The sequence below is a fragment of the Lissotriton vulgaris genome, chromosome 9 (assembly GCF_964263255.1).
Source record: "Lissotriton vulgaris chromosome 9, aLisVul1.2, whole genome shotgun sequence".
Lineage (NCBI taxonomy): Eukaryota > Metazoa > Chordata > Amphibia > Caudata > Salamandridae > Lissotriton > Lissotriton vulgaris.
Window position 1 is genome coordinate 647,072,101 of NC_141697.1, and position 13,340 is coordinate 647,085,440.

Consider the following 13,340-nt stretch of genomic DNA (forward strand, 5'->3'; position numbering starts at 1 on the left):
TGCGTCAAATTCACAATACAATAATTACTACTACAGTATAGTGCACTAAATCTACGCCACTACAATGAAAATGCTTTAGCACAAAAAATCACATTAACATTATAATAAAAAATACTGCAGTATACAGTGTCACAACTAAATCGTTTCAAATGGGGAATGCACTGAAATGTAACTGACTACAACCCTACCACAGTAATACGGCACTGTAGTTTACAAAATACATAATTGTACCTCAAGCTTTGTGAAATGAATGCCGCACAGTTGTATGCCACATCCGTAGAATGAACACAGGAACACTGCTCCATTTTGTGATGAAGCGCTTCCGTGTTTTAACACTGGCTTTGTGACCAGAATGCTCCCTCTGTAATCACAGATGTGGGAACATGAATTATTCATTAGGTACGGGATGGACCGGAAAGCAGAGCGAGGAAAGAGCGAAAGAAAAGCCTGGAAATTAGCTAGAGGACAGAAAGGGGCAGGTGTTCGGAGCATGGGTGCTGCGTCTCCAGCAAAGTGTGAAAAGCACCCTGACTTTCATGAGAAAGCTTGCAGAGAATCCTGTGAGTGTGCTCTGAAGCTGTTATTAGCACCAGGAGCACTCAGAATAGTTTATAAAACCCGGCAGCTCTGACGACACATACAGTAAAATGGTGCAGACAGAGTGAAATGGTGCAGGTGGCGATGGGGAGAGGGAAAGAAATCAACATGAAATTGATCAAGAGATCAATTGATCATGAAATCAACAAGAAATTGGAAAAATTGAAATGAAGAGAGCACATCCACACCCTATACATCTCTCAATATATCTTCTACCTCCACCCTTCCCAACCCCCATTTTACTAGTATGAACCCAAAAATAGTCCTTTCCAGACGCTTCCCTACTTCACCCCTCCTTGCATCCTCTCAAACCTCTTTCACTATTCACTCCCAAACACGCCTTTCTTAACCTTTCCCTCTGACTCTCCCCCTCCCTACCCCTTTACCCATCCCAAACCTCCTCCTACTGCTGCCTCCAAATAAAATCACTTTCTAGAGACCCTCCCCTCTTCTATCCCTCCACTGTCCTTTTTAAACCAACTAACAGACTTGCATATCCACCGTTAAAATGAAAATATTTTGAGATTTAAAAAAAATGAATTTCATATTTCCCTACACTATTTCCCCAATAACCCTGCTTGGGTTCCAGAGTAGCGTGCTATCCGCTGAGAAGCGATTCGACACCTCATCATGGGTAGCAAGCGCTATATAAATGCAAACCCTTCCCTCTTCTATCCCCCCACTATCCTTTTTAAAACCAAATAGCCAACTCACATATGCCCCGCTCAAATTAAGTTCATATATCCCTATACTAATTCACCACGAATCCTTTTTCGGTTCCAGAGTAACGTGCTACTCGCCAAAAAGCACTTAAACATCTCATATGTGGTAGTTAGCGCTATATAAATGCAATTACAATTAAAGCAAACGAGGCAAAAATGAGAACAATTTTAAAAGATAAAATCGGAAGACTAAAAGGAAACAAAAGGAAACGAAAGAGCGAGGCAAGAAAGAAAGAAAGACCAAGAGAGCGTTAGAGGGCTGCCTCCCTGCAAGTCAGATGACAGCTCCTCGGTCCATTCATCCCATTTTCCATACACACTGGCCCCTGACACACCGCCCGCGCACTAAAGCGCACACTGCCTTCCCTATTCTCTGAGCCCTGGCTCGGCCGGCCCGGGGTGCAGGGTGGAAGGGCTCCAGATTCCAATCCCACCGCGTCAGGCCTGGCCGCTGGGCCGGTCCGAGGGCTTCGTCACCACCAGGCTGCGTCCTCCAATACGTGAACCTCTCTACTTGAGGGACGCCCTGACGTCATCTGACACCCAGACTGAGGGGGCGATGCCAAATGCCCGCGGTCAAACTAATACTATGAAACCTTTTAGTTCCAACCGTCCAAGTCATCATTGGCCTCGCAAAGGGGAAATGGCGAGTGAGGGTGTGCCTTTGGCCCTAACAAAGAGATTAAATCAGTGTCTGTAAAGTAATCTCCGAGAGAGTCTACGGTGCCCCAATCTCAGAAAAGTACGAACATTGGTATATACAATTCGCAAGCAACAACTGCTCTGTCATGATATCTATCCAGAGGTACACGGAAGTTGATCCACATTTAACTTCTCAATTAGCACCTATATGCTATGATTGACTTATGTCAATTACTGCGTTGATTTTGTGAGTTGCATATGGGTCACTGGAACATTTTCTTGTGATGCCATTTTTGACGGGGAGAAAAGAGAAAGTTTATGAAAACTTTAAAAAAACGACCTGTCCTGACATTGTTCTGATGTCAAGGCCTGCTTTGACGTCACAACAAACCTCGGAGCAGGGCAAGCTTTGAAATCAAAGGAAGCTTCGACATTAGGGCAAGCATGCCCAGCTCGTTCTAGATAGCTGGTCAAGCTTTGCAGTGAGAGTTGTCTTGTGTGGCTGGTTGTCGTAGCCCAAAAGACTAGAACGCCTGCAGTTGTTACCTTTGTCATTTTTATGTTGAATATATAATATGTTGTAGTCACATTTATGCAAAGAAATGGTCGGGGAGGGTGGCAGATTGGGGTCTCTCCCACATGTCAATATGGTTTGTCCACGTGCTTGCCTAATGGAACTCCATAGGTCCTGTGTGGCCAATGGACATTTCCCTACTTGTTCCTGGCTATTAGTGTTTATTTCCTGTCTTCAAGTTTTTGTGAAAGTTGTATGCCACATTTCTGGCAACGAGCCAAGGACCATAACATAAGGCAGAGGGCATGAGTGATTAGCTGTTCCACTGTTAACGATCGTGGAGGTGTGATTTCAGATCCATCAGCGGTATGGGAGGTTCATGATCCACCCGCCATAAAGTTCATTTAGACAGACCCTCTGTTGAAGGTTTGCTGGAACAGTGCATGGGCCCTAATGTCGGTGACCAGGCTTCAGTCCAAGGTCTCTGATAAGCTATAAGTAGGTATTGTTAGTTTTCTGGATACTATGGGCCTTATTTATTTAGAGTTTTGCAAACAGGGTAACTATTGCTAGCGGGCGAGAGTACTTTGTGTCCCAAACTGTCATCCTGCTCTATATAGTCGGGTGACCCGTAATTTTTCCGTCAATAGAGCCGCTGCTGGCTCCACCAACTGAACCTTAGCCTGACAGTCCCACAGACACTGGGATGTCTGTCTTAGTACTTCAGACTATCCAATCTGTTTTGGGTAAACGTTCTAATGTACTGTTCTTTTGCTGTTTGTGCCTGCCAGGAACAGCCTAGCTGTCCCAAACCAAAAAGCATGTCAGGGCTACTTCTTTTTTGTTTTTTCAAGAACAGACTCCTGAAGGCCCGAATGAAACATGGAGGCCGTTGAGCAAACTTACAATGCATTTAAATGAGCTGCTGTAGTTGAGGTTCCTTTAAAGGGATAGAGATATCTGCCAGGCAAACAGAGATTTCCAAATATGGTGAGATGTAGGCTGCCAGAAATGCGGAGTATATGCCTCCGCTATCCAGGCGGAATGGATTACCGTCTACCAATCCCTAAATAACCTCCCAAGACTGTATCTACTGTGCACGAGCCATAGACCAAGTGGAGGAGAATAATTTGTTGTTCTTCCTGGATCCTTATAAAATCCTCCTCGCATCTCAAGGGCTAAAGAATGGCATTCCAGAGAAGGGAATCCTCGTAAATGGAGAGATCTGCATCCAAATTGTTTCAGCTTCAACCAACATACAGACAGTAGGTTCAGGGAAATTGCTCTCAGGGATCCAGAGCACTAGTGCAGGGCTTTATTCAGGTCACCTATTGTACAGCCAAGGTTGGATATGTGGACTATGTAAAGTGCCTTGATTTGTGTCCTCTCACTGACCTGAAGCTAATGGAGCAATAACCCATTGGGATCATCACAATGCGGCCCAAATGTGAGCTGAGCACCACAAATTTTACCCTTTCCAATTAGCCATGTCTCTGCGTGGCATAACCAGTGGACTGGCTGTTACCAAAATCCTCCTGTGTTGATAGCAAGTACAAAGGCTAATTTTACAGAGTGAAGAAGGAAGGGGGTGGCCTCTTGTAGCAAAAGAAACAATGGAACACATTTGTGGTTTCTGTGTTTACTTGATATACAAAGTAATTTAGGGCGTTCACATGTTGGCACTGGTGTGCTGGTCATCCTATTGAGTATGGCGAGGTTAAAGGGAGAAGTGATTGGTTTTCTGCACCCAAGAGGATGATCTCTGTCATTTGTTTATTAAGACAGAGCCAATTTCCCAGAATCCAGTACTAGACATGCTTCTACTAGCGGGCAACAAGACCTACAGATGGCTCCTCCAGTTTGATGTGGCTCTGGCTACCACCTGCCTGCACTTTAGTTTCCAACATTCTGACTGAAGAGGGGTTGCGACAAGGGAGCTTATAGATATTAAAAAGGTTTGCAGGGAGGTTTGGGCTCAGGGGACCAGCACGTGATGTGGATGATAGTGGAAAAGATTTAGGGCCCTATTTAGAGCTTGGCAGATGGGACACTAATGTGGCTGATGTCACGTCCAGTGTATTATTGCAAGCGCATCATAGCCTGTGGCACTTGCAATACAGTGTATGGGACATTTGTTATGTTTTGATGGAGTGGCCCTTCAGCCAATCTCTAAATAAGGCTCTTAATATGAACTGCTCTGTGCAGATTGACAGGAAGAATCTGAACCAAGTAATAGAAGTTTTGATATCCCAGTATGCAATGAGGTCGATGATTGTGGCGGGGTAGCTGTTAGATTGGTCTTTGGCTATTGAAGCAAGTTTCCACAGGATAAAGCTGCATTTAGAGACATTAGGCAGGTATAGACTCAGCAGCACCACGAGTGAGCTGCACTTTGCAGGTAGAGTTTTTATCTTGCTGCCCATTCAGATTCCGATTGCAGCATCAGCAGTATGGCTTCTCTGACGTGATTGGCTGGGCTTGTGCTCTCAACCGCATAGCAAAACAGGTAGGGTTATACTGAGCGCATCGATCCTCAAAGCTTCACTGGCTCACCAGAGCCTCTGGATCCACGCTCTACCACAGCCAATTTGTCATTTTCTGCCTATATAAAAACATGAAGGATAAAAAGTAATATTTAAAAATCTAGTTCCTATTTTGACTCAACTTTGTTATCACTGGGAAGTGATTCCAGAAGTTGATTGTTCTAATGAGCCTCCAGTCGTGGCAGCTAGGTTCACCTATTTATCCACTTACAGAACCACCTATTGCTCTATCCACCACCCATCGTTCCATCTACTCATCTACGAGTCCACCAAGTTTCACAAACTCTCCCAAATAGTCACTAACCTTCCCATACTCATGCAGCCACCCACTCTGCTTCTATTCACCCACTCAACCCGCCCTCTTTCTTAACAATGCAACCACCCATATACTGTCACCTCTAAACAAACACTTTCACAGATCAATTCAGCATTCCTAGCACATTACACTTATTCGCCCATTCAACCATACGAAAATTCATCAACCCACTCCTCCATCCATGCACTGGACCATTAACTTACTCACTCACTCATCCATCAACATATACAACCATCCACTTACACGTTCATCTAATCCCATGTCGATTTATCCATCTATCCACACTCACAGAGCCATTATCAACCAATCATCCATTCACTCACTCACTCACTCACTCACCCACCCCACTTCTCGTTGACAAAACCATATACATGCGCATATAAATGTACCCACCATAAACAAATATTACACACAAAACTTGAGTTGTGTCCACCAGAACCGAAGGCCATATTCCAGATGTGGCGTCCAGAACTAGACAAATAAGACAGTGTTTGTCTCTAGAACTGCACACAAAAATTCAGGCATGGTTTCCAAAACTGTACATAACGGGTCTGAGGTGTCCTCTAAAAGCTGGAGCAATAATCTAGGTGAGGCCTTGAGAATTTCACACAATAGCTCAGATGAGCCCTTCATAACTGGACACCGTATGCCACATGAGACTTTACCAGTGACGTGTATACCGTACTGTGGTAACAGAAACTCATGTTATAACTTTCCATCTGCATCTTCACACTTCCCTTGTTCTCCCCTAGAACATCTGATTGTGTTTATACATTCTGTGGTCACCTAATATGGGAACTCAAAAATGAATAAGGGATTAAGAAAGAGTGCACAGCTGTTGCCTCGGATTTAACTGTTCTACATATGTAAATTACATATTATTTTAAGTTACGGAGATCGGTATAGCACCGTAATCTATTAGCATGTTTTTGCGCCACTGGTGGAGGTTGGATACCTTCATTCTAAAGTCTCGAAGATTCTATCACAGACACAAGTCTGATGTCTGACTGAGTTTGTTCTAAAGCGCTCTGATATCCTTCGGGATCTTGTTCGCACTATATAAAACTTTATAAATAAATAAATCAGTATATAGAAGGTGTGGATAGTATGCTGCTTTTGAGTGTCTCTTTGGTGGTCAGTGTGTTGTGATTGATCAGCACTGTTTGTTGTTTGGAGGTCTTTAGTAATTCAAGAACAAGCTGTCTAAATGGAATGGGATGTGCATTGTACAGCTTGAAACATGGGTCGTGGGTACTTGAGAGTATGGGTCCTTATTAGGGCTCACAGTAGCTCTTTAACTCATTCTAGATTTGGGGTGTTTCTGAGTGATGGTTTCGTGTGTTGTGCATTTACAGTAAGTGTTAAGTACGTGACTGAAAGTTGCACTGCTGTTTACATACTGTACCTAGTGTTTTGATATTGGATTGGTGAACACACGTGTACCAAAGTTCCCTCGCACTATGGATAAAATCAACAGGTTAATTGCCTTCGCACTACTTGCCTTCAGGAAAGGCCTTAAAACATGGCTGTTTGCCCTCTAGGCCGTTCCTTTTTTTTCCACTTCGAGTTTGTTTCCATCCTGCTTTTATTATTGTGTTATGTTACCCGGTTGTAGATCTATTTAGTAAAGCGCCGGGACACTCTTTTTGAGTAGCCGCGCGCTATATAAGAAAATAAATAACATAACATAACATAACAATACAAAAGCAGGCTACAAGAGGTAAAACATACTGAAACAAAAAAAGGCTGACAGAAAGACAACTTAACTGAAAGGAGAGAGCGGTCCATCCATGAGGAGCAGTGAAGGAGAACACTATTCCTAAACCCCACCATATTAGGATTTCTACTAAAAGTTTATCACTAGAAGGAAGTGCGATTTAGCTGCCATAAATGTGAGATGAAGAATTGATAAAGGAGGGGATTATGAAGAAGGATTTGAAGATAATTATCTTCCTAATCAGTAGCCAATGTAGCGGTCTGAGTATTGGGGCGATATAGGGACATATTCTGTGTGAGGAAAACTGCGCTGCTGTCTTTATTGTACTGCTGATCTGTGTGTGAGTGAAGAAAACTTGCACTCCTACTAGCTGTATTCTAACACGCCTGTGTGTGTGTGTGTTTTTTACCCCGCTCTGCTTAACTGTCCCTATTATGTGCGTGGGGAAGCGAGCACTCCTCCTAAACTCATGCTGCACCTGCTGTGTTAGAGGGAAGCTTAACAGCTACTGCCAAAGCTATGCTTTTGAGCTGCTTGTGTTAGTCAATAGTGGTAAAGCCTACTCGCAATATAAAACCCAAATTAATAATCTTGTCAGTGCATGCTTTTAATGGCGCTCTCTCCTGAAAATCCAATCATCCAGACTATGCAAATTGTCCTTTAAAATGTGGGGTCCACCTCTAGCATTAACTGCAAGCACATCCTAGGCGCCAGAATGTTGTGGATTCCACATACTTGCAGCTCAGGGCTGTAAATCGTGCAAAATCGACTGAATCTATTAATGGAACTTCTCTCACTCACAAACAGCTCTAAGAATAAAGAGGATTGCAATCTGCACACCTCATATGCAGGGAGCTTCTATGCCACTAACAAAGCATCCCTAACAGCAGAGGCGACTGCAGTGTGTCTGCACAATTCAAAGGCATGGACATTCTCTGTCACTAAAACCGACCCATGGCTCTACAGACCAATGCAGTGTGTCACAACCTCAGAGTCGGAGAGCATCTCTGTTACTAGTAAACTGTCCTTGCCCCAAAGCCCAATGTAGTGTGACGTCAACCCTCAGAGGCACAGACCTCTATGACTGAAAACTGAATTCATCCGAAGAGACGAATGCAGGGTGTCTGCACACATCCACATCCTGGAGCTTATCTGTCACTAGCAAGCACCCCCAGCACCAAAGCCTAATGCAGTGTGTGCACAACTCAAATGCTCCAGACTGCCTATCACTAATAAACTTCTGCAGCCCTACAGCCTTAAGCAATTTGTCAGCAAACCTCAAAGGCACACAGCTTTTCTATCACTAACACACTGCCCCAGAACCAGCACCTTAATGCACTGTGTCTGCACACGTCAGGGCCTGGGAGCTCCTCTATCACTGACAAAGTGCCCCAGCACTTAATGCACTACGTCTACACACGTCAGAACCAGGGAGCTTCTCTATCAATAACAAAGTGCTCCAGCACCAGCAATTAATGCACTGTGTCTACACATGTCACAGCCAGGAAGCTTCTCTAACACTAACAAAGTGCACCAGCAACAGCACTTAATGCACTGTGTCTAGACACGTCAGAGCCAGGGAGCTTCTCTATCACTAGCAATGTGCCCCAGCACGTAATGCACTGTGTCTACACACGTCAGAGCCAGGGAGCTTCTCTATCACTAACAAAGTGCCCCAGCACCGGTACTTAATGCACTGTGTCTACACACATTAGAGCCAGGGAGCTTCTCTATCACTAACAAAGTGCCCCAGCACTTAATGCACTGTGTCTACACACGTCAGAGCCAGGGAGCTTCTCTAGCACAAACTAAGTGCCCCATCAATAGCACTTAATGCACTGTGTCTACACACGTCAGAACCAGGGAGCTTCTCTAGCACTAACAAAGTGCCCCAGCAACAGCACTTAATGCACTGCGTCTACACACGTCAGAGCCAGTGAGCTTCTCTATCACTAACAAAGTGCCCCAGCACGTAATGCACTGTGTCTACACACGTCAGAGCCAGGGAGCTTCTCTATCACTAACAAAGTGCCCCAGCACCGGTACTTAATGCACTGTGTCTACTACACACATAAGAGCCAGGGAGCTTCTCTATCACTAACAAAGTGCCCCAGCACTTAATGTACTGTGTCTACACACGTCAGAGCCAGGGAGCTTCTCTAGCACAAACTAAGTGCTCCATCAATAGCACTTAATGCACTGTGTCTACACACGTCAGAACCAGGGAGCTTCTCTAGCACTAACAAAGTGCCCCAGCAACAGCACGTAATGCACTGCGTCTACACACGTCAGAGCCAGTGAGCTTCTCTATCACTAACAAAGTGCCCCAGAACTTAATGCACTGTGTCTACACGTCAGAGCCAGGCACTTTCTCTATCATTAACAAAGTGCCCCAGCACCGGCACTTAATGCGCTGTGTCTACACATGTCAGAGCCAGGGAGCGTCTCTAGCACAAACAAAGTGCCCCAACACCAGCACTTAATGTACCAGCACTTAATGCAAACGTCAGAGCCAGGGAATTTCTCTATCACTAACGAAGTGCCCCAGCATCATAGCCTGATGCAGTGTGTCTGCACACCTCAGACTCAGGGAGTTTCTCTGTCACAATTAAACCATCCATGGAAAGGAGCCCAAAGCAGTGTGTCTACACACCTCAGATGTATACAGGTTCTCTATCAATAGCAAACCATCCCTAACACCAGAGCCCAATGAAGTGTGTCTACACACCTCAGAGGCACGGAGCTTCTTTGTCACAACAAGTGCCCTACACTGACGTCCGGTGCCTTTCCTACCACTAACAAACCGTCCTCGGCCCCAGAGCCTAATGCAGCGCGTCTGCACAGTTCAGATGCATGGATTTTCTCTCATAAACAATGTCTTTACTGGGGCTTAATGCAGCGTGCCTGCACATCTAAAAGGCAGTGTTTGTTTCCTCAGTAATATACCATTACCTCAGAAGCTACTGCGGTTGTGTGCACACCTTAGGGACAGAGAGCTCGAACCAGAGCCTAGTGCAGCCTACCCAACTCCTGACAATGGCCCAGACACCCCTCCCTGTGCACTTCCTCATTCCTCTGCAGCCACTAACTTCTCTCCAATTGGGGGACACCAGAGTCGCCGTTCTTTGGCTTCCTGTTTTCAAAGTAGTCAGACAGACTGTCATCGTTAAGTAACTCAGTGCGACTGACTAACAAGGCCCAGGCTCCTAGTTGTCTCTGTGTTACCTGGTAGGGACTGGCAAATTTTGACTCATCCCGAGCTTAAAAATGTGGATTAATGCAGGTCGGGGCCATGTCACTCGGGTTAACATTGGTAAACGGGGTTATGATCATTAAAACTTTAAGGAGCCCAAATATTGCAGTTCCAAGACAGTAGTGCAGTATCTTTGTATTTATTTTGTAATGCAAATGCACATATGTATTATTCAAATTGTGATAGCAACATTTTACAAAAGCATCAATTCTTTTGTGGATAAAGGAACTGGTGCACAGGGGGATAAAGTATGTTGATTTTGTATATTACCATTGCGCAAATGTAGAGCATCAAATGTATTGTAATCAAATGTGCATGCTAGGGTTATAACCCAGGACTCAGTTTACAAATTTAGCAACTAAACTACTGGTATTCCTACCCCTAGCGGGCTGAAATCACCCAAAGGTGCAGGGAAGACACACTAACACCTTTGGCTTTTTACAAAAGTATCATTTTTTGTGGATAAGGGAACAGATACACAGGGGGATAAAGTATGTTAATTTTGTATATTGCCAATTGCGCAAATGTAGAGCATCAAATTTAGTGTAATCAAATGTGCATGCTATGGTTATAACCCTGGACTCAGCTTACAAATTTAGCAACTAAACTACTAGTATTTCTATCTCTAGCAGACTAAAAACACCCAAAAGTGCAGGCTAGACACACTAACTCCTTTGGCTTGTCCAATAGCGTGGAGCCCACACATACTTGCTAGAGTAGTATACAATTTGCACAGCGTAGTAGTAGCACAGCAGAACAGAGACGCATAACGAGAGTACCATATTATAGCACAGCACTGTAAAGTAAATCGGGCATTCCATAATATAATACACAGTCAGCATATCATAAAAAAGCACAGCCCAACACTGCAGGGTGTGACGTAACATGAGCACAACATACGATGTATTAATGTTGCATAGTACACGTACCATTAGGTGGCACCGCATGACATTGAACGCCGCAACACTGCAAAATAAACCATAGCATATCAAAGCATAGCACAATGCAGCACATTGAAATAATATATGGAAAGCAGAAGATACTTTGACCCGACATACTGTTATAACGCATTACAAAGCACACCACGCATAGCAAAATATAGCTCAGCCTAGCAATGCATAATGGCCACTCGGAGCGGCATGGCTGTAGATTCCTGTCTCCCCAGTCGTGTCCTTCGGGGCTAGGCCAGCTGCACAGATGCCACAGACAGCATGCATACACTCTCCCCGCCCCTCCTGTCCTCCAAAAATCAATCCTGATTCGCTTTGTTGAAAGGGGTGATGGGAAGGGGGGATGACCCTACATCATGGACCTCGGGATTAAAACTAGCGGAATATGTCAACCACATTTCCCCTGGGCAATCCGAGCCCTGCATCCCACTCCACCCTTCCACCCAGGAAGACCCCCGCCCTCAAAATCAGACATGTGGACCACCCATTCCATTCACCTTGTCGACTGACTATGCCCGTACAATGCCACCCCACACCCACCCTTCAAAGGTCATTAATTCTTTGGGACATTGACACACAACAACCTGCCTCCTTCCTTTCCTGTAAAATACCGCCACCAAACTTGGGGTTTCATTTAAAGTCGGGTACTGTTATATCATCATTTTCTCAACCCTCCAAGCCCCCGAATTCCCGTCCTCCACCTGTGATAATGTGCGCATCACCTGGACATCTTGCACGGTAGCTTCCAGCGCCTCCCCTCCCCCTCTGTCCCCACTGCCCTCTTCCTCTCTCGGGCTGCTGCTGCTCTCAAGACATAACGGAAATTCGCGTCTTGCCCAGCAAAAAAAAAAAGCCATATGCACGATTACAAGGAAAGGGTCGGACGGGGTCCCGGGGTTGTCTGAGAGGAGATGGCCGCTACCGAGATGATGGAAACCGGACGCCTGCGGGGCCAGACGCCCCCCGCCGCCGCTCTGCAGCTCTGCTCCCCTGGCATTGACGCCGGCTGCCCTCTTTTGAAAGGAGCGCGGAGGCAAACGCGGCGCCCTGCGGGCACCCTTGGTTTACAACAGCAGCCGACCCGAGGGAGGGTACCGGTGTGGCACCGGGGGCACAACAGAGAGAAAAACACAATATGCTCACCGTAGAAACTCCAGCACCTCCAGCCGTTGAGAAATGACTGCAGAAATGTTGGGAGGGTGTGTGTGTGTAAGACTCTTCGCACAGGGGGTGCCCACCGGTCCACAGGGGCAGCTTTCACCCGGTCACGCAAGGCACACACTCCTCGGGTCCACTGGGCGTGCCCTGTCGCTACCACTGACCCCGCGCCGCCTCGCGCACTGCGAGCATGCTGCCGCTCTCCGGCGCGCGCTCCTGCCACTCGCGCACCGCCACAGCCGTCTCTCACGCTGCCGCCGCCGCTGCTGCTGCTTCCTCTCGGGCCCCTCCTTTCCCCCCTCACGATGACAGCAGCGCCTGCGAGCGCGCGCGCGAGGGAGAGAGAAATCTCAGTGCCCTTCACGATTGGCGCAGCCGCCCCACCAACATGTAGTCGATTGGAGGGCCCCCCACCAACACTTGACGTCGTAGCCCCCCAACACTTGTGGTAGGAGCCCCGCCCAACAATTGCCATTGTTAACCCCCACACTTGACCATCGAATGGAAGAACTGTGCCCCAAAAGTTGACTTCCTGTCCTCGCGGTTACTGTTGTCGGGGCTGTCGTGAAACCAATATCCTGCTGATGGGTCCTACCCACCTCTTGGCACATTAGCCCCAAAGCTTTAAGTTATTTCCCCTACACATCACATCGTCTTCCTAACATTTTGGGCCATTGGCCTCAAGTCCGCCAGCTCACAAGGTCTGATTTTGTTGTCCCTAACACTTAGGTCATCACTTAATTTGTCGTCAAACAACATTTGGCGATACCTCAGCAGACGTGATGTTATGTCTTCAAAATCTATTACTGTTGGTCCTAACACCTGACATTATCCCCAATTAGTCGCTGATCTCCCCAAGCACTTGACATAATCGCTTCCAAGACTTTACGCTATTGTCATCCTCTGACACTTAATGTCATCTTCTTAA

General features: G+C 46.1%; 1 protein-coding gene across 2 annotated transcripts in view; it reads right to left on the reverse strand.

The window, feature by feature from the left end:
- Positions 1-12,658, reverse strand: part of SIPA1 (signal-induced proliferation-associated 1) — a 272,309-nt gene extending 259,651 nt beyond the window's left edge. For both annotated transcript variants that reach the window (XM_086938330.1, XM_086938331.1), the window contains exon 1: positions 12,398-12,658. The gene's annotated coding sequence lies outside the window, so the exon portion shown is untranslated. The remainder of the gene's footprint in view (positions 1-12,397) is intronic.
- Between the last annotated feature and the right edge of the window lie 682 nt (positions 12,659-13,340).